Source organism: Podarcis muralis, chromosome 1 (assembly GCF_964188315.1).
Source record: "Podarcis muralis chromosome 1, rPodMur119.hap1.1, whole genome shotgun sequence".
Taxonomy (NCBI): Eukaryota; Metazoa; Chordata; class Lepidosauria; order Squamata; family Lacertidae; genus Podarcis; species Podarcis muralis.
In genome coordinates, this window is record NC_135655.1 from 56,020,517 (window position 1) to 56,045,738 (window position 25,222).

A 25,222-nucleotide genomic window follows, 5' to 3' on the forward strand; every position below is an offset into this window, starting at 1 on the left:
CTCCTAACCGTAGGCATCACCTGGACAGACAATGGTTTTCAAACTATGCAATTGGCTCTTCAAGCGGCATAAAACCAAAGTAAGTTGGCCACTTCCACCTGAATCAGAAGCTAATAGCACCTCCCCTTTCTCTGAATTGACTGTGCTTATCCTCATCCAGACCAGAGTTACAAAACATTCCTGGTTAGAGATTGCACTGGGATGCAAACAAAAGGTGCTACGTGGGTCAATCTGAGTGGCAAACTGGGACACAAAGGACAGCTTGCCGCAAGGAGGTTCATGATGAAAAGTAGCCCTGAACTAGTAACCAGCACCAGAAACTGTGGCACCAAATCTCCTAAGGAAGTTGCTACATGAAGAACTTTATTTTGCTTTGTCCCAAACCTGTCACTAAGTTTCACTAGATGTTCTAGCATGTTGCCATAGCCCAAAATAAGTCAACGTCTGTTGCTGCACGATATTTTGAAATGGCATGTAAAATAAGAAACATGCAGCAACTCTAGGCAATCCACAAACGTGTCCACAAATTGCAACTTTTGAAGGACTATACACAGCTCTTTCTACTTCATATATGCATGCTATAAATAGGAAGGGTGATCTATATGTACCAGGGACACTGGAAATCTAAAAGTTATTTTAAATTTTAAGCTGGCTTGTTACATCCTTTGCTTAGTTTATATTCCAGACATGTCTTGGTAAGGCTGAAAAGCATTTCAGATATGTTTAAAATCTGGTTGTAGGGAGAAAAAGAAATGCTATTCTATTCTCACACGCAATCTGATTGAATCCTATTTTCTAGTGTTGTTGTATTACCACAGCTACGATATTCAAATAAACATTTGCCATTTGATTAGTAAGAATGCATCAGCCAGTGAATTTAAACATTGCTTCTATCTGAACACATTAACGTATTTCCTAATGAAAATATGATGGAATCTCATAAGGTGCATGGTATGTAAACATGAGCCTTATTAAAAACATGACTGGAAAATACATTTGGAGAAGCAACTGCATATGCAAGTCTAGAGAAATCTATTCTTCTAATTTTCTGCCAAGATGTCCTGATCTGCTTGTTCTGAATTTGCTTTTATAATTTTACATTTTATTTTTCCAATCTCTTCCAAAACTTGTTAGCACAAGTGAGCTGAGTGGAGCAGCAGTAGTACAAACTACAAGAATTAACAGTCCAGAGTTAAAGCATACATACCCTTAAGTAAATCCCCTTTTTTCAGTGGAGTTTGCTCTCTAGAAAGCACACTTAAGACAGCCAAAATAGTTATTGGATATTAAATTTACGATTATTATGAGATGATAATTAAAAACTCTGCGGTATTATTAGAACACTATCACTGTCTTCTCTAAAGCTGCACTGGTTCTCTTTGAAAAGTGTGTACTCTTCCATAAACTTCAAAAGACTGGTTTTGAAGTCATATGCAAAAACTGAATTCTTTTCTTAAAATGTAACATATTTACAATGGTTACAGCTGAATTGCTAACCCCACTTACCTGGGAGTAAGCCTCATTTAATTAAATGAGACTTATTTCTGAGAATGTGGTTATGACGGCAGCCTAAACTACTGCTTTATTTTTATTTTATTCTTAAAAAGAAAAGAAAAGTCAGGTGCAAGAAAGTTCTTGGTAATTTATCATTCCTGATAATGCTGCAGATTAGCTAAAGGGTTGAGCCATTCAAAAGAGATTCAGATTAAAAGCACACACAAAAATCCCATAAACCAAAACACTTTTTGTTCCTAACACACACTGATAAAACCTGCTAATGCTGGTCCCTTACCTTTGGGTCCTGCCAAAGAGCAAAACTTCTGCCTCTCAAGGAATCAGAACAAGAACTGTGGCAGCACACAAGAACTGCAAGCAAGACAGGACAGAAGTAGGACACCCCCTGTCCACAGCTCCTCCCCTCACTTGTCACTATAGGCAGAGTGCCAGCTGGCAGCCAAGAGGAGAAGAAGGTTAAGACTGGCTGGACTTCAAGACAAGAAGAATGCTGGCACAGCCAGCCAAGATAAGCTCTGCATTATGTGACCTGGATGAGACATAGTCAAACAACCAACAATAAGAATGTGAAAAGGCTCAGGTTAGAAGCGACAAGGGCCAGGATAGGTTGCAGATCAAAGTGTCATTGTTGGAAAAACAACAGCAGGATTTCTTAACAGTTGGAAAAATTCAACAGGTGAAGCATTCCCATGCTACAAATGGCTTCACCTGTTGAATGTCCTCTTGGGTACCTGTTAAAAGATGTGTGAGCTCTATTACTAAAACAAGACATGCCAGTCATAGGCAGAGCTCACTACCGCTGCTCTATCATGTACTTACTTGGGAGGAACTGTGTAGAAAATCCTTGACACTCTTTCTTTCTTTCTTTCTTTCTTTCTTTCTTTCTTTCTTTCTTTCTTTCTCTTTCTTTCTTTCTTTCTTTCTTTCTTTCTTTCTGACTAATACTGGGGAGCAAGTATTATCTGAGATCTTGGGCTTCTGATACAGCTTCATTCATTATTACTACTGCTAATATAGTGGTTTGTTTTGCTGCAGGTGGTTTATGTTTGTTTTATTGTGCTATGGGCAAGTGTGTTTTATTAATAGCAGTATGGGCTACGGTATTTTATTTGTTGCTTCATTATTTAATTATACGGATGTCATCTTGGCTGCTCATTTAGATCAGAAAAGCAGCACAAAAGAGCAAATGAATAGCCTCATAAAACCAATAGGAGCCACACCTCTGCGTCATCAGCAGTTATACAAAAGGCAATGATTAAAACATGATGCAACAATGCTTCGTTTGATACGGAAGAGGACCAGCATGACACAAAACAACAGCACTGAATCAAGCGAGCGTACATCAGTCCGTGGCAATAGCTAAATCTATTGCCTTCTCCATCTTAAAGCCTTCTCCATCAGACTGAACTAATTCTCACTGATCTCAACGGAATGATAAACTCAGCAAAACACACTGTCAGCCGTACACATAATTGGGCACTAGCATACAAAGGGCCCATCACATTTCATTGGCATCCACCAAGTTTTACTTTAAGTAGCTCGGCCCAAACTAAACCAAGATACAAATAGGAAGTTGATACAAAATGAAACCAGAGGGAAAGATTCTGCCACCTTCAGATAGTCTGATTTCAGTCCTGAGTACATTTACTGGAAAGTCAGTCCCATTTATTGCTGTAGAATCCCCTTCCAAGTAAACATGCTTAGGGTTCATACTCTTCCGTGTATTTTAAACATTCCCTAAAGACAATATTCATCAAAGTGAGAGGCAGGTGTCCATAGGGAGACACACAGAAAATTCCTGGGGGAGGCAGGAACTCTTGGCCAATGCCTCACTGTAACAGGCATCAAATGGACCATGATGTGAGTTAGTCATGATGCAAGACTAGAGCCCTGTGGCAGCAGCTTCCTGACACCTTCCCTTTCCTTCCCCATCCTCATTAGACAAAATTCGGGATTCTTGATCACAAGCCACATTTGTAATAGTAACACCTTCAGCTGTTTTGCCATTTGATCATTAACATTTATCCATTGCTTTTTACAAAACATCTCACAAAATATTAAAGCATAGAACCAAAATGGGGAAGAGCCACAGCTCAGTGGCAGAGAATCTGCTTTGCATGCAGCAAGTCCCAGGTTCAATCCTTGCCCAAAATTTTGGGACAGCCACTGCCAGCCAGGATGGGCAGTCCTGGGCTAAATGGGCCTGACTCCGTGTAAGGCAGTTTCCTATGTTTCTGTGTTTCTGTATTATTATTATTATTATTATTATTATTATTATTATTATTATTATTATTATCCAACACTTTTTAATAAATGTCTCGAAGTGACTTATTGAATACAGAATTTAGCCTTTAAAACCCAAAATAAAAGTGGTTTTAAACTCTTCATTTAAAAGATAAATGCTAAAACAACAACAGAAACACCTTTCTAATGGTTATTTAGATCACATCTAGATAAGGTGATCTAAAGGGACCCCTGACCATTAGGTCCAGTCGTGACTGACTCTGGGGTTGCACGCTCATCTCGCTCTATAGGCCAAGGGAGCCAGCGTTTGTCCGCAGACAGCTTCCAGGTCATGTGGCCAGCATGACCAAGCTGCTTCTGGCGAACCAGAGCAGCACACGGAAACGCCGTTTACCTTCCCACCGGAGCAGTACCTATTTATCTACTTACACTTTGACGTGCTTTCGAACTGCTAGGTTGGCAGGAGCAGGGACTGAACAACAGGAGCTCACCCCGTTGCGGGGATTCGAACCGCCAACCTTCTGATCAGCAAGCCCTAGGCTCTGTGGTTTAACCCACAGCGCCACCTGCATCCCCCCCATCTAGATGCACCACCACAATAAGCAGTATCAAGCACAAGAAGTCCTCAGGATCCTTCCCACAGGGCAGATGGCAGTAGATAACCCTCTAAGACAGTGTTCCTCAAACTTGGGTCTCCAGCTGTTGTTGGACGACAAATCCATAGCTAGTAGGTCCAGGGGTGAGGGGTAATGGGAGTTGTAGTCGCAACAGTTGTAGTCTCAATCCAAGTTTGAGAAACACTACTCTAAGAAGAAGTCATATTATTCACTCACCTGCCCTTCTTGCTGTCCTAGGGTCCTTTCCACAAGACACTTGGTGGTAGCTGGCCTGTCGGGGTTGGGGAGGGAGGGCGATTCAGCCCAAACAAGCTGTTGTGACTTGATCTTTTCTTCTTGCTCTCAGCTGGCTCATCCCACTTAGTAAATGTAACTTCAAAAGGCACTGGGAGAGGGTAGCACTATATGCCATAAAACCACTCATGCCGACAGCATTTGTCAGAAGCATAGGAGCACAGCACACTGGAAGAGGAGTGAGCCATCTGGTAGAATGATTCTGCTGTCACAGTTGGATGTAGATATGAACTCCTCTGCATCTATATCCCTGCAGATCTGCATCTGTTAGTTAGCCTATCTATACACAGCAGCCTCCAGTATCAACTTGCACACATGGAAAGCAGATCTTCATGAGCACTGCATCAGAATCAGTGTGGGTTTGATGTGTAGAAATGCTCTTTTATGGGATTCTGTGGGAAGCAAGCCCCTAACGCCTGGCCATGCTGATTCTAGAATACTTCATCTTGGAGACTAGAAGTCTAAGATGTTGGGTGTTTCTTTGGTGCTATCACCTCTTTGCTGAAGGTGGCTGATCTGACCTCAATCTGGAAATTCCTGTCAGATATCTACTTTTTATTTTTATGTTATTTATTAAATTTCTATACTGCCCTTCATCCGAGGATCACAGGGCAGTTTACAATATAAAAACACAAAAATACATAATATAGTAACAAACAACAACAATACTGCCCCCACAGTTGAAAAGGCCATGGGTTGTTTAATTAGCCAAGGAGATGTTTTTAACTGGTGTCTAAAGATATGTAACAAACATAACTTCATTGAGCTAGAAGAAAAGCGAAACATTTTTATTTAAAGTCACCTGCAGATTCTTATCAAGTGCCGAGATTAACAAACTGCAAATCTCTGGTCACTCATTTGCTGCAATTCTTGGAGCCATGGGACCTTGTCAAATGGAGTAGGAACAAGAGAGAGAGAGAGAGAGAAGATAGCAAGAAATGTTTTGGATGGATGTTACCCCCTGGAGATGTCCCTGCAATATGGATGGTTGATATTAGAGATAGCCATGTGAATTTAGGGGGAAATGCAATATTCCAAGCACTTAGAAGCCTGTATTAAAGAATGGTTTTAACAAAGCCTTGACAGCTAGGAAACTCTGATATAGTCTTATCACTAAAATGTCCACTCAAAATTATTTAATATTAGATAAAGAGTTTAAACCTAGTCTAAAAGAAATGCAAATAAGAAAAGATATTTTCTATTTGGAGAGAGAAAAACACACACTATAGGGTCAACAAGAGAAATTATAGCCCAAGAAAGTAGCAGCAAAATTGTCCCCACAGCTAAAAATACAGAAACCTAACATGAATTTCTGTTTTATCATCCTGGTTTCACTTTGACTCTTTCAGCACTGAAACTAGTTTCAGGAGGCATGTAGAAAAACCAAAATGTTCATAAATTTACATGTTAACATATCTGATCCATGTCTACTTAGAAGCAAGCCCCACTAAATTCAACTGGACTTACTCCCAAGTAAGTCTACCTAGGATTGCAGCTGAATTATGAAATGAGCTGATTTGATACTGAGAATGGATTGTGATGGATAAATACATTTCTGGCCACTTAGGGGAAATCTAGTAAAAAGTTTTAAGAAGATACGGGGTGGCTGCTCAACTCATCACCACCTGGAAAGGTTTAGTAACAGAAGCCATTTATTGCAAAAACAACCACCTCTGGTAGAAGGTGGTTGTTTTTTAACAGTTCATCTGTTTTTCCTGTTAGAACATATAACATTGTGAATAGCACAACTTCTACTTAGGAGGGGTTTTTTAAACAAACAGTGAAATTAACAGCTCAGTTAGTTAGAGTGTGATGCTGATAATGTCAAGGTTGCAGGTTCGATCCCTGTATGGGACAAATTGCATATTTCTGCATTGCAGGGGATTGAACCAAATGATCCTTGTGGTCCCTTCCAACTCTACAATATGACTTCTATGATATCACTACCAACAGCAATAAGGAATTTATTCCTCTCAGCTCCATTATCACACAAAGCCATTCCAAACAAATATACCCCATTTGGAGGGACAGTGGGATACTATGATAAGCTTTTAAGTGTTAAGGTATCTTTATGGGCTGCACATGGCATCATGGTCAGAGCTGTAAGTTTGACCATCCAATTTCAAATGGCTCACAAAACGCATATCTTCTCAATTTTCAAGCAGGCCAGTCATCGGATCTGCCAATGATGAACGGGGCATGGGGGTGAGGGGTGGAGACAGCGTAATCTGTTCTTGTGCCTTTAACAGAACTTCCATCTGTCAAAATCGGCAGATAGCGCTTTTCACTGCATGGAATCTAGTGGCACACACACAAACACACCCTAATGTCTGCCGATCAAAACCCTCATTTAAAAGGCAGGGGAACAAGGATAGGATGAAAACCTGGCATGGAGCTGAGGAATACAGAAGTCTCGGCACACGAGCTCATTAGGCTGCTAGCTTACCGTCCCTGTTCCATTAACTGGGGTTCATCAAGTAAACAAGCAAAGCACTGGGCTGTACAGGTCACAGCCCTGTTCTCATCACCAAGTGCTAGACTTACCACCTAGAAATTTTCAGAGAAAATAGGTCTTGGGTGCCGCAATATTTCTCCTGCTGTTACAGCCATTTTTGGGTTTGATTTTTTTAAAAAAACAACAACAACCTGGTAAATAAGATTTCATTATGATCTGAAATGATATGGTGGCGTTCATCAAAGCAATACAGGAAACAGATTAGAAGACGTGTTCTCAGATGCTGGAGCACTGTTAAGATGAAAGAACAACAGCAAGAACTTCTAATTAAACTCTAGAAAACAGACATATCTGCCTCCTGAGGCACAAGGACTGTGTATCACAGGCATGGCATCAAGCTTCCCAACCTCTTCAGAACAGGAGTGGTTGAAAAACTCATTCTTTACAAATGCCAATACCAACTGACTTATCCTCACCACCTGACCTAATGTACAGCTCTGAATGCACTTAGAATCAAGGAATTGTAGCACCAGGGAGATTAGTCCAACACCCTGCAATGCAGGAATCTTTTGCCGAATGTGGGACTCAAACCCACAACCCTAAAGTTAAGAGTCTCGTGGCCTACAGAGAGAGAGAGAGAGAGAGAGAGAGAGAGTCGCTGGTACTTCCCAAAATGTTGTGACGCAGGTCTTAATCAGAAACGTTTCCAAATGTCTATTTTATGAAAGATGCATATTAAAATACAAATGTTCATGCTGATGTTTAAAAATGCAGATTAATACAGAGACTAGACAGAACAGACTTGTGAACACATGAAGAAACTGTCAGACTAAAAGACGATTGATCCAATGATCCCTGCTTCAGGACCAATCTCAAAATAGTTGGGAGCACATCTTCCCTTTGCTAGTAAATTCAACACTTTTCTAGCAGGTGACAGCAGGGGGAATACATAACTTTTAGCCGCAGCTGTTGGTACTAGGAAAAAGTTTACACAAGCTCAAAGACTCACTGCAGTGTAGCAAGAGCACATATCTTGTTGTACAGTATCCCGAAACCTAAGATTGTTTGACTGGTTTACTGGCCAGTTGGAAGTTTTGTAAACTGGCTGCAGTATTACGCACAGCTACCTGCGAATAAGCCCAACTGAACTCACTGTGGTTTACTCGCAAGTATACATGCATATGACTACACTGTTAGGCATGCTCAAGATCATTGTTTTCAGTGGCTAAGTCTGCATGAGATCAGGCTACTGATGCCAGTAACAGTCCCCTAGAGCCCTCCTTCGTATTAGTCAGCATAGGAAAGTGGATAAATACTTTCCCCAGCCCCATAATACTAAATTTAATTAGGTCACATTTCCTCTGTCTTGAAATGGCAGAAGCTATGTACAGCAGACTGCACAGAGCTAATGAGAAAATTATGCACAAAACATCTTGCACTACAGCGGCATCCTAGGCTCAGCTGACCAGCTTGTTAGTCACAATTCTGTCACTGTCAGAACCATTCTGAGGTAACTTTTAACTTCTTCTTGAACACAATGCCTATCCGGTCTCGATGTAGAATAGGCTCAGTCTTTCCAAACTCTTTGGAGAATCCTCAAAAGGATCTGGCAAGTTCAACGGAAACTAGAAAAGGCGTTTTCTGTCAACCTCTACCATCTTCAAATATCTGAAGGGTTGTCAGATGGAGAAAGTGTGTTTCCTGCTGCTCCAGGATGAATGGTATCAATGGAATAAGATCACAGGAAAGGAGATTCGGACTAAACATAAGGAAGAACTTTCTGACACACCTTCGTTGGAGGTTTTTAAACAGAGATTGAATGGTAATCGGTCAAAGATTACTTAGCTGTGATTCCTACAATGCATGCAGTTGGGCCAGATACTGCAACTCTTGGGGGTCGCTTCCCACTCTACAGTTCTACCACCCCCTGTCTTCACTTAGGCCTTCCCCCCCTTTTCCTAATTTTGCCTGGATAGAAAGGAATATGGAAACAAATAATGGCAGTGCTGGAACAGCCAGACCCAGTCACATACAAAATTTGGATCAGCTCATACAGTAATTGGCTCAGCTATTCCAGGCTAGGGTTAGTTTACTTCCGCACCAGCTTTTTATAAAGTTTGCCACAATCCCTACATTTTTACCTTCCCAAGCAAGACTAGGTCAGCCTAACTTCAGTATTTGAAACCATCCAATCACATTGTTTACACAGCTCTTTAAACTAGTTTTTATAGGTGACTGCAAGTCTTTAAAATGCAGTCAAATGTTCACAAATCAACAATACATTTGATAATTAAATACTACATTTCCAAGTAAAGATGCATGTTCTGGAACCTCAACAAATTTTGGTGACACAGTTGGGGGGAGTAGAAATAGGGTTGCCATATTCCCAAAAGTAAAAATCCAGACAAAGTTGTTGAGCTTTTGGGGGGGATTTTTAAAGCATTAAAAATTAGTAATAATCGCCCTACTATAGCAGCCCTAGCAGAAAGTAGATATGCCCACTGCCGTTCCTCACAGTTAATTTTAAGATGACAATCTATAAACAATGTGATTAAAACTCTGATTACTAAGAAATTGTGTGTTAAGTTGTTGATTGACAACATTTTTACATTCCCAAGCAGGACTAGGTCAGCCTGTGACATCAGAATCTTGAAGGAGCTGCCAAAATGTAGGGAACACAGATCTCGCTTCGTTGCCCCTGAAACGTTAAGCAACTAGTGTGCTGGAAATATTTGTTGCAAAGTGCTAGCTAAGTAACAAAATAGAAAAATGGGTCATCTCATGTGTAGTTCAACCAGATACGGTGCTTCATTCTACACAACTATTACTGAAAAAGTTAACGGTTTGGTAATATGCTGATTTGCAACGTCATAATCAATTGATTTAGTCACTCAATCATTTTTTTAAAATAATCTTCAATGTGGTGAATGTTTTAGTTGATTCATAGGACAATTTCATTCAACAGTTATATGGTAGGTTGACCTTTTTTGATTTGATAGCCTAGTTTGTCCAAATTACAAATCTCTCATCTGCTTGTTCAGTCCTCATCCTGACACCCATCAAGGGCACATTAGTAAGAGGGCTCAATCTACCAAGAACATCCCAAAATATATTGCCAAGGTCCTTCATCACCACATTGCTGGTGGATGTGGAACAAGGATAAGAAACTGGATCCAGCCAGTTGACCATGACATCAGTTGACCATGACATCAGTTGAAGCATTTCCCTTTGCCTGTGTGGTACGAAAGCAAACCACAAAGGCAAAGCATTGGCAGGTGCTGATTATCAGTTGACAGCAGAGATGGTATCTTTATCTGCCCTCACATCTGACATCTTACACAACATCAGGTATAGGGCACAGGAAAATGGCTTGGGGAAAATGGCTTTGTGGGTCAAAACAGGCTTTCTCAGCCTGATTATGCACTTTCCCAATACAGTGGTACCTCAGGTTACATACGCTTCAGGTTACAGACTCCACTAACCCAGATATAGTACCTCGGGTTAAGAACTTTGCTTCAGGATGAGAACAGAAATCATGCTCCAGCGATGTAGCAGCAGCAGGAGGCCCCATTAGCTAAAGTGGTGCTTCAGGTTAAGAACAGTTTCAGGTTAAGAACGCACCTCCGGAACGAATTAAGTACTTAACCTGAGGTACATCAGATTCTCACAATACACTGTACATCAGATTCTCACAATACACATCCACCAACAAACAACCACTGGGCGTGGAGGTGGGTGGTTTACACACCTTCCACCCAAAATGCAGTGCAACAGTTATACCAGAGAACCAAAAGGTGTGTCAAGTTTTCAGCTGGCCACTGTTGTTGTGCCTTTGAAATGCAACACCTTAGAAGGCAATTACGCCCAACTCTGCTCAGCAACCAAAGCCAATTTTCCTCCCTCCCACTCTTATTTTTGTCTTTGTATCAGAAAGGCACCCAGCCAATTTGGTTGCCAACAAATATTGCCACAGACATTTCTGGCATCACGGTCTTTCCAACGAGTGGCTCCTGTCCACATCTGTTAATTGTCTTACTTTAAATGTTGTGAGGATCCTATGCCCTTTTGAAATGTGTTTTTTGGGGAGTGGGGGTTATTAGGTTGTTGTTTTTATTTTGATTATGTATTTTGTGGTTTTGTATTTTGATTTTATTCTGTGAACTGCCCTGAGATCTTCAGGTATAGGGTGGTATATAAATTCAATAAATACCGGTAACAACAACAACAGCCACCAACAACTCCATGCAGCAAAAACCTCTGTTTTCTCATTCCTACACATCAAGCTGCTGTTAAAAGACAGATCAGGCTACTTCCACACACACACATACACACCGCTTGGTTGGCAGTCCTATTGTCTACTTCCACACACACACACACACACTTGTGTATGGTTGGCAGTTATATTGTCTAATGATGCCATCTGACAACTCTAGCCACTTCGGGGTTCTTTAAAGGTAAAGGGTAAAGGGACCCCTGACCATTAGGTCCAGTCGTGACCAACTCTGGGGTTGCGGCGCTCATCTCGCTTTATTGGCCGAGGGAGCCAGCGTACAGCTTCCGGGTCATGTGGCCAGCATGACTAAGCCGCTTCTGGCAAACCAGAGCAGCGCACGGAAACCACGTTTACCTTCCCGCCGGAGCAGTACCTATTTATCTACTTGCACTTCGTGCTTTCGAACTGCTAGGTGGGCAGGAGCAGGGACCGAACAATGAGAGCTCACCCCGCCGCAGGAATTCGAACTGCCGACCTTCTGATCGGCAAGTCCTAGGCTCTGTGGTTTAACCCACAGCACCACCTGCATCCCTTCGGGGTTCTTTACTTGCACCTAATTTGGTGTACCCATCTTTGATAGTCATTCCACCTGTTCCAACCTGCAAAAGCATATCAGGAGTTTTGAACCCATGTGTCCCCTTCTCCCAACTGACATAGCTATAAGTGATAACAGATAAAGAAATCTGGGTTTGCAGGCTGCACAGTTGGCTTTGATCAAGGTGCACAGAAGGTGACCCCCCCCCCAAAAAAACAGCACACACAAACACTTCCCAGAAGGCCAAGATGTGTCTCAGTTTTGCACAAAAACCTATAGCAAAGAGCACAAAGGGTTTCTACTTGGATTTATGCCAAAATGGTACAGCTCAACTCTCCACTGCCTTCCCCATTACATAACCTGTTGCTATTCATGTACACACAATGTAAGCCCTAGAGAGGTGCCGTGCCGGGGAATGTGACTCGCTACCGGCTGAACAAAATTGAAACCTTCCACACCACAAAATAGCAGAGCTGTCTATAAATACGACCCACACTTGTTGCTAACAAACAAAAAGCCATGGGAGAGAAGCTGAAACTTCAGCACAAGTTTAGTCATTTAGAGAGTTGCTCCGGGGCGCGGTGGGTAACCACTCTGTGTTGTGATACTCTTCCCCTTCTAAGCCTGTTGAAACTGTAACAGCCACAGAATCTGCATAAAAAAGATTTGCATGTCTTTCAGCCTCAAGCAAAGATGCAACTCTTACAAACGGTGGGGAGTTCTTAACAAGCAAAGGGAGAAATGAAAAGGACCAGGAGAAGATCCATCATTGATCGTACTTACTGCAAAAGGAGAAGAGGGTTCATTAAAAAATAAATAAATATAGATGTATATGGTTCTGCTAGGGCAGTGTTTCCCAACCGGTGTTCCGCGGCACACCAGTGTGCCGTGAGACCTTGCCTGGTGTGCCGTGGGAGGGAGGCGGGAGAGGCGGGGCGGCGGCGGCATCTCCTGCTGGATGCAAATCCAAACATGGCAGGCGCCTCCCTCGCTCCTTTGTAGGCGGACCATCGAGAGAGAAAGAAAAGGAGGCGAAAGAGCGAGAGAAGGCGCCTGCGCGGAAAGAGGAGCGAGCAGTGCGCCTGCGCGCCGCGGCGCCCGAGATTGCTTCTCCCCACCGCCCCTTGCTTCAAAAGAGGTCCGGGGACAGCGGGAAGCGCTTCGCGCTGCCCCCGGACCTCTTTTGAAGCAAGGGGCTGCGGGGAGATCGCTTCTCCCGGTGCTCCGAAGCGGGGCGGGGGGGGCGGGAACCTGCAGCGCGGAGCGCGGGGCGCCCTTCGGAGGACGCCCCGTTCTTCGCGCAGCTGTCCGCAAGCCTTGCGCGCCCAGGGGAACTCCCCCCCGCGTGCACGGCTTGCGGGCGGCAGCCAGCAGCGCGGAGCACGGGGCGCCCTCCGTAGGAGGCTGCGGAGGGTGGCGCGGAGCTGCCCGCGCTCCAGGGCTTCTTGCAGCTCCGCGCCACCCCCGGATCCCGGTGCGAAGCCGCGCGGGGCTGCGGAGGGTGGCACGGAGCTGCCTGCGCTCCAGGGCTTCTTGCAGCTCCGCGCCACCCCCTGGATCCCGGCGCGAAGCCGCGCGGGGCTGCGGAGGGTGGTGCGGAGCTGCCTGCGCTCCAGGGCTTCTTGCAGCTCCGCGCCACCCCCTGGATCCCGGCGCGAAGCCGCGCGGGGCTGCGGAGGGTGGTGCGGAGCTGCCTGCGCTCCAGGGCTTCTTGCAGCTCCGCGCCACCCCCCGGATCCCGGCGCGAAGCCGCGCGGGGCTGCGGAGGGTGGCGCGGAGCTACCTGGGCTCCAGGGCTTCCTGCAGCTCTGCACCACCCTCTGGATCCTGGCGCGAAGCTGCGCGGGGCTCCGGAGGGTGGTGCGAAGCTGCCTGCGCTCCAGGGCTTCTTGCAGCTCCGCGCCACCCCCCGGATCCCAGCGCGAAGCCACACGGGGCTCTGGAGGGTAGCGCAGAGCTGCCTGCATCCCGAAGCCTGGTGCGCGCTGAAGAGCGCCCCCGGGCTTCACGCACCTCTCCGCAAGCCTGGGGAGACCAGTGTGGCTCCCTAGGCTTGCGGATATCAGGCTGTTCTGGGGGCTGGGGTCGGGGGAAGCTTGGGCTTCCCTCGCGCCTGCCCCGTGCCTGGGGAGGGAGGGAAAAATTTTTTTTTCTTTGTTCTCCCCCCAAAAAATTAGGTGCGTCTTATGGGGCGGTGCGTCCTATGGGGCGAAAAATATGGTAGTCAATATAGGCACAGAGTTAAATTTTTTAACATTTTCTAATGGTGGTGTGCCTCGAGATTTTTTTCATGAAACAAGTGTGCCTTTGCCCAAAAAAGGTTGGGAAACACTGTGCTAGGGGATAAAACCCTCCAATTATCAGCCTCTCCCGAGCAGTGAGATCCCCCTCTAGGCGATTCATTAGTTAACAATAAAACGTTCCACTTTTCATTCACCAAATCACCAGCCAGCCCAGCGAATTCTCAGGCGATTGAGAAAAGAATTTCTTTCTTTTTTAATAAATAAAAGTGAAGGAGGGAGGGAGCCCGCCAGGCGCCTTTACTCACTGAAAAGTCTGCAGTCTGGGCGCAGCCGGTTATGCTCTCTAATTAAAGTCATTTAGCAAAAAAAAAGGGGGGGAGGGGGGAGAAAATTATCTCTCCGCGGTCCCCACCCACTCTGGGGTTTCGGGATTCAGTAGCTCCCTAGGGAAGAAGAAAAATAGAGACTGAGAACCGGAGGCGTGCTTGTCGGAGGCGAAGGCGGACACTTCTCGAAGACGCTTTGAATAAATAAACCCACCTACAAATTCCGCGTTGCCGCGTTTAAGGCTGGAATCTTAAGCCCACTTCGAAAGGGAGGAGGCGGGATTCCTTCCCAGCAAAGAGGGCATTACTTCCGTGTAAGGGACGGTGGGATCGGGATCTTGTGCACATTTACTCCAGAGTAATTCCCTCTTCCTTCCGAGGAAACCTGCCTTGGCTCGGAGCGCACAAAGGAGAAGCTGCCCCTGCGTTTTGTTTTGACGGCGAAGCCAACGTGCGCGTCGCTCCCGCCTCGCGCCACAAGAAGCTTCTACCTACAAAGGGATGGGTGGGGGAAGGGAGTCGCTCGCTCTCTCCTACCAGATCAGGCACTGCGGAACACATCGATCTCCTCTCCTTTTATTTTGGGGGCCAATAGCTGCCCGCGATCAGTGTACCCCAGCCGAAAGAGCGCGCGTGGAAAGCGGCTACCTTGCAATTATCTCCTCGCCAACAAGACGCGCGCTGACAACTTGATGGAGAATCAATCTGCAGCCGTTGCTGTGGAGACGCGGCGGCTCCGAGCTCTCAACGCCCCCCCCCCAAAAAAAACTCCTCCCAACTCCCTTTCAACTTCAGGGGAAGTTGCTGCCATCCCGTTTCTGTCCCATCCCCTTTACATTTCGGAACCCGCGGCGGGAGAGAGCGGAACTTCCCACTCGCCCCCCTTTAAATGGAACTCGAGCGCCACTTTTGGCGAACTGGGAAATAAGAAATGACTAATGGAGCTGTAATAGCTGGATGGGGGAAGGAAAAAACTTCCTTCTCCCCCACTCATTTTTCTTGCCAGGGCAAGGGTTGTGTTTTTTTCTTGCTCGCTGTGTTTGCTTTAACTCATCGGCCGGGAGCGATTCCCCTTGTTTCCAGAGCTTTAAAGCAGCCATAACACGGTTGGTGTTCGTGCTAGCCTATGCAGCGATCTACTCAGAAGTAAGACCCCATGAATTTGATGGGGCTGCCTTATACTCCCAGGTCAGTGGATGCAAGTGGACCAGCAGCGTTATTCCTGCTGCTGATTTCAGTGAGACTGTCAGAGCAAAGATGTGCGTGTTTACCTGGAAGGAAGAATGTGTTCCTTGAATTCCGCCCACGCTTAGGCTCCTTCCCACAGGTGTAGAGGAATGCAGTCTCAGGTAAAGAGTCAGGTATTCTAGAACATCCCGATGGTGCAACTATAGATCACTTCCAAGTATTGCTTATTATGTCTTAAATTTCCACACCACCCTTCATCACAGGGCGGTTTGCAATATAAAAACACAAAAAACATAGCATAACCAACATAACAGTAACACACACACACAGTTTAAGAGGCCATGGATTGTTCAATCAGCCAAAGGCCCAGGAGAAGGGGAATGATTTTGCCTGGTACTTAAATATATGTAGTGAAGGTGCCAGGCAAACCTCCCTGGGGAGAGCATTCCACAAGCAGGGAGCCACCACAGAAAAGGCATATTCTAGTGGTGGGTGGCGCTGTGGGTTAAACCACAGAGCCTAGGACTTGCTGATCAGAAGGTCAGCAATTTGAATCACCACCACAGAATGAGCTCCTGTTGCTTAGTCCCTGTCCCTGCCAACCTAGCAGTTCGAAAGCACGTCAAAGTGCAAGTAGATAAATAGGTACCGCTCTGGCGGGAAGGTAAACAGCGTATCCAAGCACTGCTCTGGTTCACCAGAAGCGGCTTAGTCATGCTGGCCACATGACCCAGAAGCTGTACGCCAGCTCCCTCGGCCAATAAAGTGAGATGAGCACCACAACCCCAGAGTTGGTCACGACTGGACCTAATGGTCAGGGGTCCCTTTACCTTTACCCAGTGGCATCCTCGCATTCAGGCTGTTACTCCCAAGTCAAACTGCAACCTTTAGAGATGAACCAAGCTTTTTTTTCTGCCCTAGCAAATGAAAATTTCTGCCTCCTTTGTGTTGTCCATTCACAGAGAAGCATATCAGTAGCAGATTAAACATTATTTTCTCATTTTCTTTTGCAGTGTCTGCCTCAATTTTACAGCAGCTGCTCGTCCTTTTACATGCTTGCTGCTGATGCTTGCCATTCTTGAAGAGGGCAAAAACTCAAAAGCAAACTTAAAAGCAACAAACACATGTGCTTCCAGCTGTGTGTGTGTTGTTTTTTAAACTTGGTTTCACATCAACAAGGCTCCAACAGAGATGGCTCCAGTGAAATGGAATTGAGCACATTTAAGGTTCCAGGATTCTGCACTTGCCTTTGCAGGTTGCAGATAGGCACCTGCTCTGTCAGAAACTGATTAGTGGCACCCGCTTTCCTTGGGTGCCCTGTCTTTGGGTTGGCCTGCAGTAGCTGGGCAGGAAAGCAAAAGCAAAGACAGAGATCTATTTGCTTTCTTTTGGGGCTGGACTGGGCAGGTGAAAATCTGCACTGTGGGGGGGGGTTAATTGAAGAAACATCATTTGATGAGATCTGGGTAATGGATGTAGAACAATATATTAAATGAGAGGCAGGTGAGTCAAGATCTGAATACATTTTAAAGGTCAGTTCTGTGATTTAAAGGGTTTTTGGTGAAATGGGTAATTTGCAAGAGTAAATACATGGGTTGAAGAATTGGTTTGGTGCTTTGAGGCTCATTACGCACCTCTGCCCAAAACTGTATTTTTGGTCTTAAGTAAGCAAGTTCCTCCCATCCCGTCCAGCATTCCATTTCTAACAGAGACATAGCTGTCAATGTTTCCCTTTTTTAAAGGGAAATTCCCTTATTTTGAATAGGATTCCTCGCAAGAAAAGGGAAAAGTTGACAGCTATGAACAGTGATCAGTCAAATGTTTCTCAGAAAACAACAGTATAGTATTCTCCAGTGATTTGTTCCCAGTACAGTGGTACCTCAGGTTACATACGCTTCAGGTTACAGACTCTGCTAACCCAGAAATAGTACCTCAGGTTAAGAACTTTGCTTCAGGATGAGAACAGAAATCATGCGGCAGCGACGCAGCAGCAGCAGGAGGAGGCCCCATCAGCTGAAGTGGTGCTTCAGGTTAAGAACAGTTTCAGGTTAAGAACGGACCTCCGGAACGAATTAATTACATAACCAGAGGTACCACTGTATCTGGTATTAAGAGAAAGAGATTAATACAGGTGTATGCACTCTAAACTCTGAGTGATATGAGATTCCAGGGGTTCCTGGCACTTGATCAGGGTTAGTGTTTCCTTTTGGAAATGAGGCACAGCAGAGACTGTGGTTTATTTATGATATATGGTATGATATATCACACACTCACACACAACCTGAGCCTGCAATGGAAGAGTTCACAGGAGAACAACCCCAAAAGGGTCTTTGTTCCCCCATGGCCACAGCCTTTGATTCAAACAGAAATCAACCACTGTTCTGCCTTTCCAGCCTGAAGCTTTCCTTCCAATTTTTAAAAACCCTAATCTGTCCTGATTGCCCAACGCCAGGAATACATACTCTAGATTCTCTCCCACAACTGGACAGAGAGCCTGGAGATAGAGAGAATCTCTATAGACCACAGCAACGCCCCCTCCCCAACCCTTGAGTCTGGCCTGATGCTGCACTGAGTACCCAGGTGGGCACAACTCCACCCCACTGTTCACCCACCCAGGTTTCAGTAATACATGCCAGATCAGCCAGATGAGGGAGATTTTATTCTGGACCAACCTGGCATTCAACAGCAGCAGTCGCAGACCCAAGGGCTGGCTGATATGACAACCACAGTTCCCCAGGTTGGATGAGGGGCTGGCACACTGCACAGTCACTAACTGCCTATGCCGTGTGCCACTTACCTGGCCTGCCCCTCCTCCCATGCCCTACGTCCCCCTATCCAGAACCATTGTAACTGGGTTTCCCCCACTCCTCTCCTCCCAGGCACACCCCACAAAATGCCATTACAACTCAGTTAAAGACAGTTAAAACACACACCCCCAAAATGGTTTTTAAGGATATAAAAAGCAATTTAAAAGAAGAAGCCCTCTCTGCTGGGCAGCAGCAGCAGTCCTTAGAAAACCTGTCAGGCCCCTCCCTAGGCCAGGTTGGTAGAGGCAGGAGCAGGGCCCTCTGGCTCTCAGCAGATCTGTGCAGGGATGCCCAGTTCTTTCATTCTGCTTCTTGCACTTGCTTCATGTTACCGTTCAAGGGTGACATAACAAAAGAAAATGGATCTAAAGAGGATGAATTGGGAAGGAGTTTAAAAGGGCAAAACATATCTGAAGCCGGAGCAGCACAGACTATTGTATATGTGTGTGCACTTCTTTATGTTGCAATCCTATCCACATTTATTTGGGTACAAACTCTCTGTGCATAAGACTGAGCTGTGGGTTTATAAATGAAGATTGCTCAGATTATCAGTTTGCACCCTCTCACTCAATCACATCTCTTGTTGCCCTTAGTTAGCAAAATATGCTGGTAGCTATGATTATTTCACTATGGAAATATCAGCAACAGAAACAGACACAGAAAAAAGGATATGGATTTCTGAGTATTAAGAGAGGATATTCTTTTGCATAATGTAATCCTGCAGGTCTTTGTTACAAACTGCAATAGACATCTAACCAAAATTCTCTTACCAGAGTACTAGGACTCAGCTATACAGCTGCAAATAAAATGTTTTAAGTGCAATATACAATGTGACACTAGATGGAGATGGTGAGACCTATGGCAAATTCAATGTATTTTTAAAAACGCCATTTCTTTTCTTTTTTTAAAAAAAAAACATTTTCAGAAGGGATTTATATGTGTGTAGATTGCACCCTAGTCACCCAAGTTATTGAAAACTTTCCAAGAGCTCAAGAACTAGGTACAACTGTCTGGACTCTGGAATCTTGCTCTCTTCCTTAGAACTAGTTCAAGAGCAGCTGCCACATATGTACTACCGTATTTTTCGCTCTATAAGACGCACCAGACCATAAGACGCACCTAGTTTTCGGAGGAGGGAAACAAGAAAAAATATATTCTGAATCTCAGAAGCCAGAACAACAAGAGGGATCGCTGTGCAGCGAAAGCAGCGATCCCTCTTGCTGTTCTGGCTTCTGGGATAGCTGCGCAGCCTGCATTCGCTCCAGAAGACGCACATACATTTCCCCTTACAGTTTAGGAGGGAAAAAGTGAGTCTTATAGAGCAAAAGATACAGTAACTGAGAAGTGGGTCATCACCCAACGTAGCTTGCCAAAAACTGCTGATGTAACCACATGCCCTCATGAAGTCATCATCAAAAGAAATTTTAAGCTGAACATTTGAAATACTTTTAGAATACAGTGGACGCTCTGGTTGCGAACATGATCTGTGCAGGAGGCCACAGCATTCGCAACCTGCAGCACCACGTCTGAACAGGTGTGGGTTGCGATTCGGCACTTCTGCGCATGCGCAAAGCACAGTTTCGTGTTTCTGTGCATGTGCGAGCGCCGAAACCCGGAAGTAACCAGTTCCGGTACTTCCAGGTTCGGCACGCTGTGCAACCCAAAAACGCATGACCTGAAGCGTCTGTAACCCGAGGTATGACTGTAGTTCTAGAATTTTACAGAGGATGAGATGAATGGGACACCCAGGGATGGCCTGTCTATTGGGCAAGGTTGAAGCCATTTGCTTTAGGCAGCAGAGCTTACTGCTTCTCCACACCACCCCCTCCGTTGTGCCACTGCCAGCCCCCCAGGGCTTTGCCTGCCCTGCCAACACAGCCCTGTATCCCAGCATTCACACTTCGCATCAACATTTACTGGGGGAAATGCTTGAAAGCAACTTCAGGGGTGGGTTTAATTCTAACACTTATGAAGATGAAATCATACAGTTACTATGTAAAGATCATACAGTCACAAAGAGAAACACATACAGCCTTAACTGCTCTTTATCCACTGGTACACATCTTGGCATTCAGCAAGTCTAAGCAGCTGGCCAGCAAGCCTTGACTCATTTTATAAGAAATAAAGTGTATCTTGGACACAATAGTACTTTTCTTTGTGGATGAGTGTCACCAGTGAATCACCAGAAATGAAACTCTTCTGATTAATACGTAAATATCAACCAGGAGAATTTGAATCACAGACTCCTTTATTAAGTCTTGTTCCTGACGCAGCTTCCCTTGCTCCTCTTTATGATTTACCTTGTATCATTTATTCTTCTCATTTGTACACAGGTCTGAACAGGATAGTTTGACCGTCATCAGATGCTGTGGTATATATGAGTGTAAAGTGTCTCAACTCGTTGATAATACAGAATTATTTGGAAACCATTGAAATTGTTACATTGAAAACCTGCAACTCCTCTGCCTCTTTTTTAATTCCTTTTATGAAAGGTTAAATGGAAGACAATGGCATTTGCTTTTCTTGTACATAGAAGCTTGAGCTGTGATGCCCCATGGAGCCACAATTCTAAGCGCTCTTAAAAACGACAGTTCCCATGATCCGTTGGTGTGTACGCAGCTTAAGAGCATTGCAGTAGCTTTTCAGGACATTGTTAACCAGAGTATTTAAAGGAGGTAACCCCTATAGGATGTCTTCTTTCCCCACTTGCTTTACCTTTGCTGAAAGATGGCTCATTCTTCCTGATGTTGACACTGTAGCTGCTCTTTCACATGTTGGCTTCCCCGTTTTTGTTTGTTTGTCCTCCTTTCCAAGAGTCCAAGTGCTGGTATAGGTTTCAGCCATCCATGCTGAATTCTAGGAACAACTGAACTGCTGCCTTTCCTGTTAATTGTCAAAACACCCACACCTTCCTTACGATAATATTGTTTGTTTTTCTCCTTCTTCCTCGAGTGGTGAAAAGTTCAGGGCAGCCTATGCAGGGTCAAAGGGAACAGAGTGCCAATGTCTTCAAAAACACTTTTGTAAGAATCTGTTGAATCTCTATTTGCAGGAGTGTCAATCTTACAGGCTCAAAGCACAATCAGTGCAAGGCCCAGATCCAACAATCTCTGATCTCCCAACACTCTGTAATATGGTAGTTGGTGGTTACTGGACTTGGCAGGGCTGCTAGAGAGTATGGCTGGTGGGGTCACAAAAGTGTGGCCAAGTTCTGATTTTCTCTCCCTTGTGAAGACAACATAGACACTGAAGCATTGCAACTGAGCAAAGACTTGGTACCTAACTAAACTGATATTCTGCATGTATACACTAGGAAAGGTAGGCAAGTTTGGAGACTGTGTCCCTTTCAAAATTTATCTGCTTCAGTAGCTTGATTGTTCCCATTCCCTTAACAGCCTATAACACTTGCTTCTGCAAGCTTCATATAAAATTTAGCAGATTGGAGCCTCAATTTTGAATTTTCTGCCACTCTTGCATAACATAATTTTGGTGGCTGCTCTCTGGTTTTGTTCTTTTTTTACAAGGTGCTCCCCAGAAGTGCTTCACTCTGAACTTAGCTTCCTGGACTAAGTCACTGTTACTCCACAACTCTGAGTTCCCATGAGAAAATGATGCCCTTTCACTATTCATGACAGGACTATCCTACCCTTTACAACACAAAGAACACTCACCTACAGCAATTATGCACATAACAAGTGAATAGTTCCTTTGAACTCCAAGGTTTTATTCACTCCATAAAGAGAATTGGCCTGCCAGTCCCAAGCCTACCTAAGTCGCTTGGCCTTTCATAATGGTCTTGCATTCGCCAGATGAACTTTATTTCAAGATTGCCCTGTTTAAGGGAGTGCCTCTCACAATGCCAGCTCTGTGTGAAATTCTGGGTTTGTTTGCTTTATAACAGAATATTATAGACTATCAAAATCCAATGCAGGATGAGTACTATAGGTCCAAAGGCATCCCTAGGGGTTAGTGAAGTTGGCCCCCACTAAGGGCGCAGACCCACTCCCACATGATTTTAAGTTATTACAGTTTTATATAATTATTCTGCAGTATCAGAAGCTGACTCTATAGATCAGGGGTCAGCAAACTTTTTCAGCAGGGGGCCGGTCCACTGTCCCTCAGACCTTGTTGGGGGCCGGACTATATTTTGGGTGGGGGAAAATAATGAACAAATTCCTATGCCCCACAAATAACCCAGAGATGCATTTTAAATAAAAGGACACATTCTACTCATGTAAAAACACACTGATTCCTGGACCGTCCGCAGGCCAGATTTAGAAGGCGATTGGGCTGCATCTGGGCCCCAGGCCTTAGTTTGCCTACCCATGCTGTAGATCCTCCTGCACTACTGATATCTGGGTCTTTATTTGTGTAATATATTTTGTAAAACTTCTAAAAAAGGGATTTTTGTAGACATTGCTTTGCTGAAGAACTACACTGCAAAATTTGGAAATGTGCAAAATTCAAAGGGTGGTGATGTTTCAGTTCATGTATTATTTCAGAAAGTGTGAATGAGGTCAGTTCCCCTTTTAAGGCAAACCAAACTGAATCTCTCACGCATCCCTAATGCAGACCCAGCACCAGCACCTGGCATGGCCAGGAGCCCAGGAGCCTCACAGGGGCTGACAACTGTTCCCACAGCAAACTCTCCTGGACCGTTTTAACATTTACTAGGGTGGAAAAAAGTGAAGTGCTGGCTGACGAGGCCCACCACCTTGACTTTCCTAGAATGCCTGCAATGTCCTCCAGCCCCTGGGGCAACTGAGATTTGCAGACCATCTTGAATGGGGCAGGCCCTGGCACAGGGGGCCACAAGTTCCATGAGCAGGTTTATGGTAGAGCTGTGTGCCTGAATATCTTAGGTCCAAATTCAACACTGGGACATGTTGGGTCCATGCGTAATCCGAATGCTTTCCTTGTGGGTGAATGTTCTTTATTTATTGTTGCACAAAGAAATCAAATGTCGCAATATTTCACATTCTGCTAGCAATGGCACAGAAAGCCAATGTGCCAGATAAACTTAGGAAGATAAGAAAGTGCATAGCTAGAGTGCATATATTATCATCACAATGAGATGCCATTGTTTATGGAACAAACAAAATCTAATATGCAAGCAGATGGTCGGTCCGGATAGGTAAATAAGAAAGGCTAGGGCTTAAAGCTGAGAATGAACAATAGCCCCGGAAGAAAGCATGCCACCCCCTTTGACCAGACTTCCATCCAGGAAGCGCAGGCCGTACTATAGTCATCCTGTATCCTGTTCTCTGTCTAAGGGCATAGATTCGGTTCCAGTTAATCATACTAGCCCTGCTTTCCTGCATAGAGACGCTGCAGATTCTAAGCAGAATTACAATGGGAAATGTTTCTCTGGGATTCGTCTGCACAGTCTGAAAAATGAAGGGGAACTCAGAAATGAACGTTTGGGGTGCAGAGCAAAATGAGCATGCAAAGCTGCCTTAAACTGAATCAGACCATTGATTCAACTAGCCCCCTTCTGTCTAAACTGGCAACAACTCTCTAGGGTCTCAAACAGATAGTCTTCCCTGTGAGATGCTGAGAACTGAAGCTGGTATCTTCAGGATGCAAAACACGTCCTCTGCCCACTGAGCTAAATCCCTTCCCTGTATGTGGCTCTTTTTTCCCCTTTTTGCTTCCTACTTCACTTGTCTCATGCATCAGGAAAATGGAGCAGACTAGAGCCTTTTGTGGAGAACAGAGTTGCCAGAATTAATGTGGATCACCAGAGCTCCCGTGCCTTTGACAATTTGTGTGCGGAAAGGAATTTGACGGACTGAGACTTCTTTTAACAATGTAGTACCGTGATGGGAGAAGCGACATGACTGCAAATGAGGAATTATGTGACATTTTGCATTGATTTTACTAGGCAAACAAAGGTAGAAAATGCCCATTATTATTAAAGCATTCATTGATTTAGAAACACCTTGCTTGAAATACCATTATCCACTTGATCCATTATTCTAGATCGATTAGGTCAGTTACTTATTTATTTATCTGCTTCAGATAATAGAAGTCTCTAAGTGGTTTACATACAAACAATAAAAATGCAACAACATTCAATAAAATTTCCTAATAATAAGATAAACATGATATAAAAACTGAGTGGTGCACAAAACAAAAATAAAATTGAATTAAGAGTAAATTTCTGGGACTTTACAAAGGTGTTGGAATCTTGGCAGAACTACAGTTCCCAAGGTTAATTTGAGAGTGCCGTATCTCCAGCGTGAGGAAACACTTTCCAGTGCTTTCCAACATGGGCAACCCATTGGCATTTCAGTGGTTACATGCCAATGGTGGTTGGGGATTCTTCCCTGTGCATAGCAAGCCACAGTCTCCAGCCACAGAAACACTGGAGGTTTCAACACTTATATCTCTCCACCCAGGCAAATGGCAATACTACAGTCCATAGACATATTCCAGGCAGGTCAAAGGAGGGCCAGGGAGGGATGTGGCTAAAGCTTGTGTGACACATTTTTATAGCCATTTCCTGTAAGTTTATAGATGAGTTTACAGGCATTTGTGAAATCTGGCACTACTGTAGGTATGTGGTGTGGGCAGCTAATTTCATGTTTAGCTTCATGCGTGCCGTGTGGGTGGGAGGACACCCCCTGGCCCCATGTGTCACATAGGCCTAACTTGCACACATACCCGTTTAAAGTTATTCTGCATTACACTAATGAGTTTACATTCTTTCCTTCACAGCAACA

General features: G+C 44.6%; 1 protein-coding gene across 9 annotated transcripts in view; it reads right to left on the reverse strand.

Moving 5' to 3' along the window:
• The window catches only part of PRR5L (proline rich 5 like), a 77,641-nt gene extending 56,299 nt beyond the window's left edge, over nt 1-21,342 (reverse strand). For 3 of the 9 annotated variants that reach the window (XM_077929080.1, XM_028727813.2, XM_077929083.1), the window contains exon 1: nt 1,793-1,925. The gene's annotated coding sequence lies outside the window, so the exon portion shown is untranslated. Of the gene's footprint in view, nt 1-1,792; nt 1,926-14,481; nt 14,614-14,716; nt 14,929-15,039; nt 15,265-21,212 lie in introns of those variants that run through there. The other 6 variants (XM_077929077.1, XM_077929073.1, XM_028727804.2 and 3 more) reach the window with 6 other exon arrangements.
• Between the last annotated feature and the right edge of the window lie 3,880 nt (nt 21,343-25,222).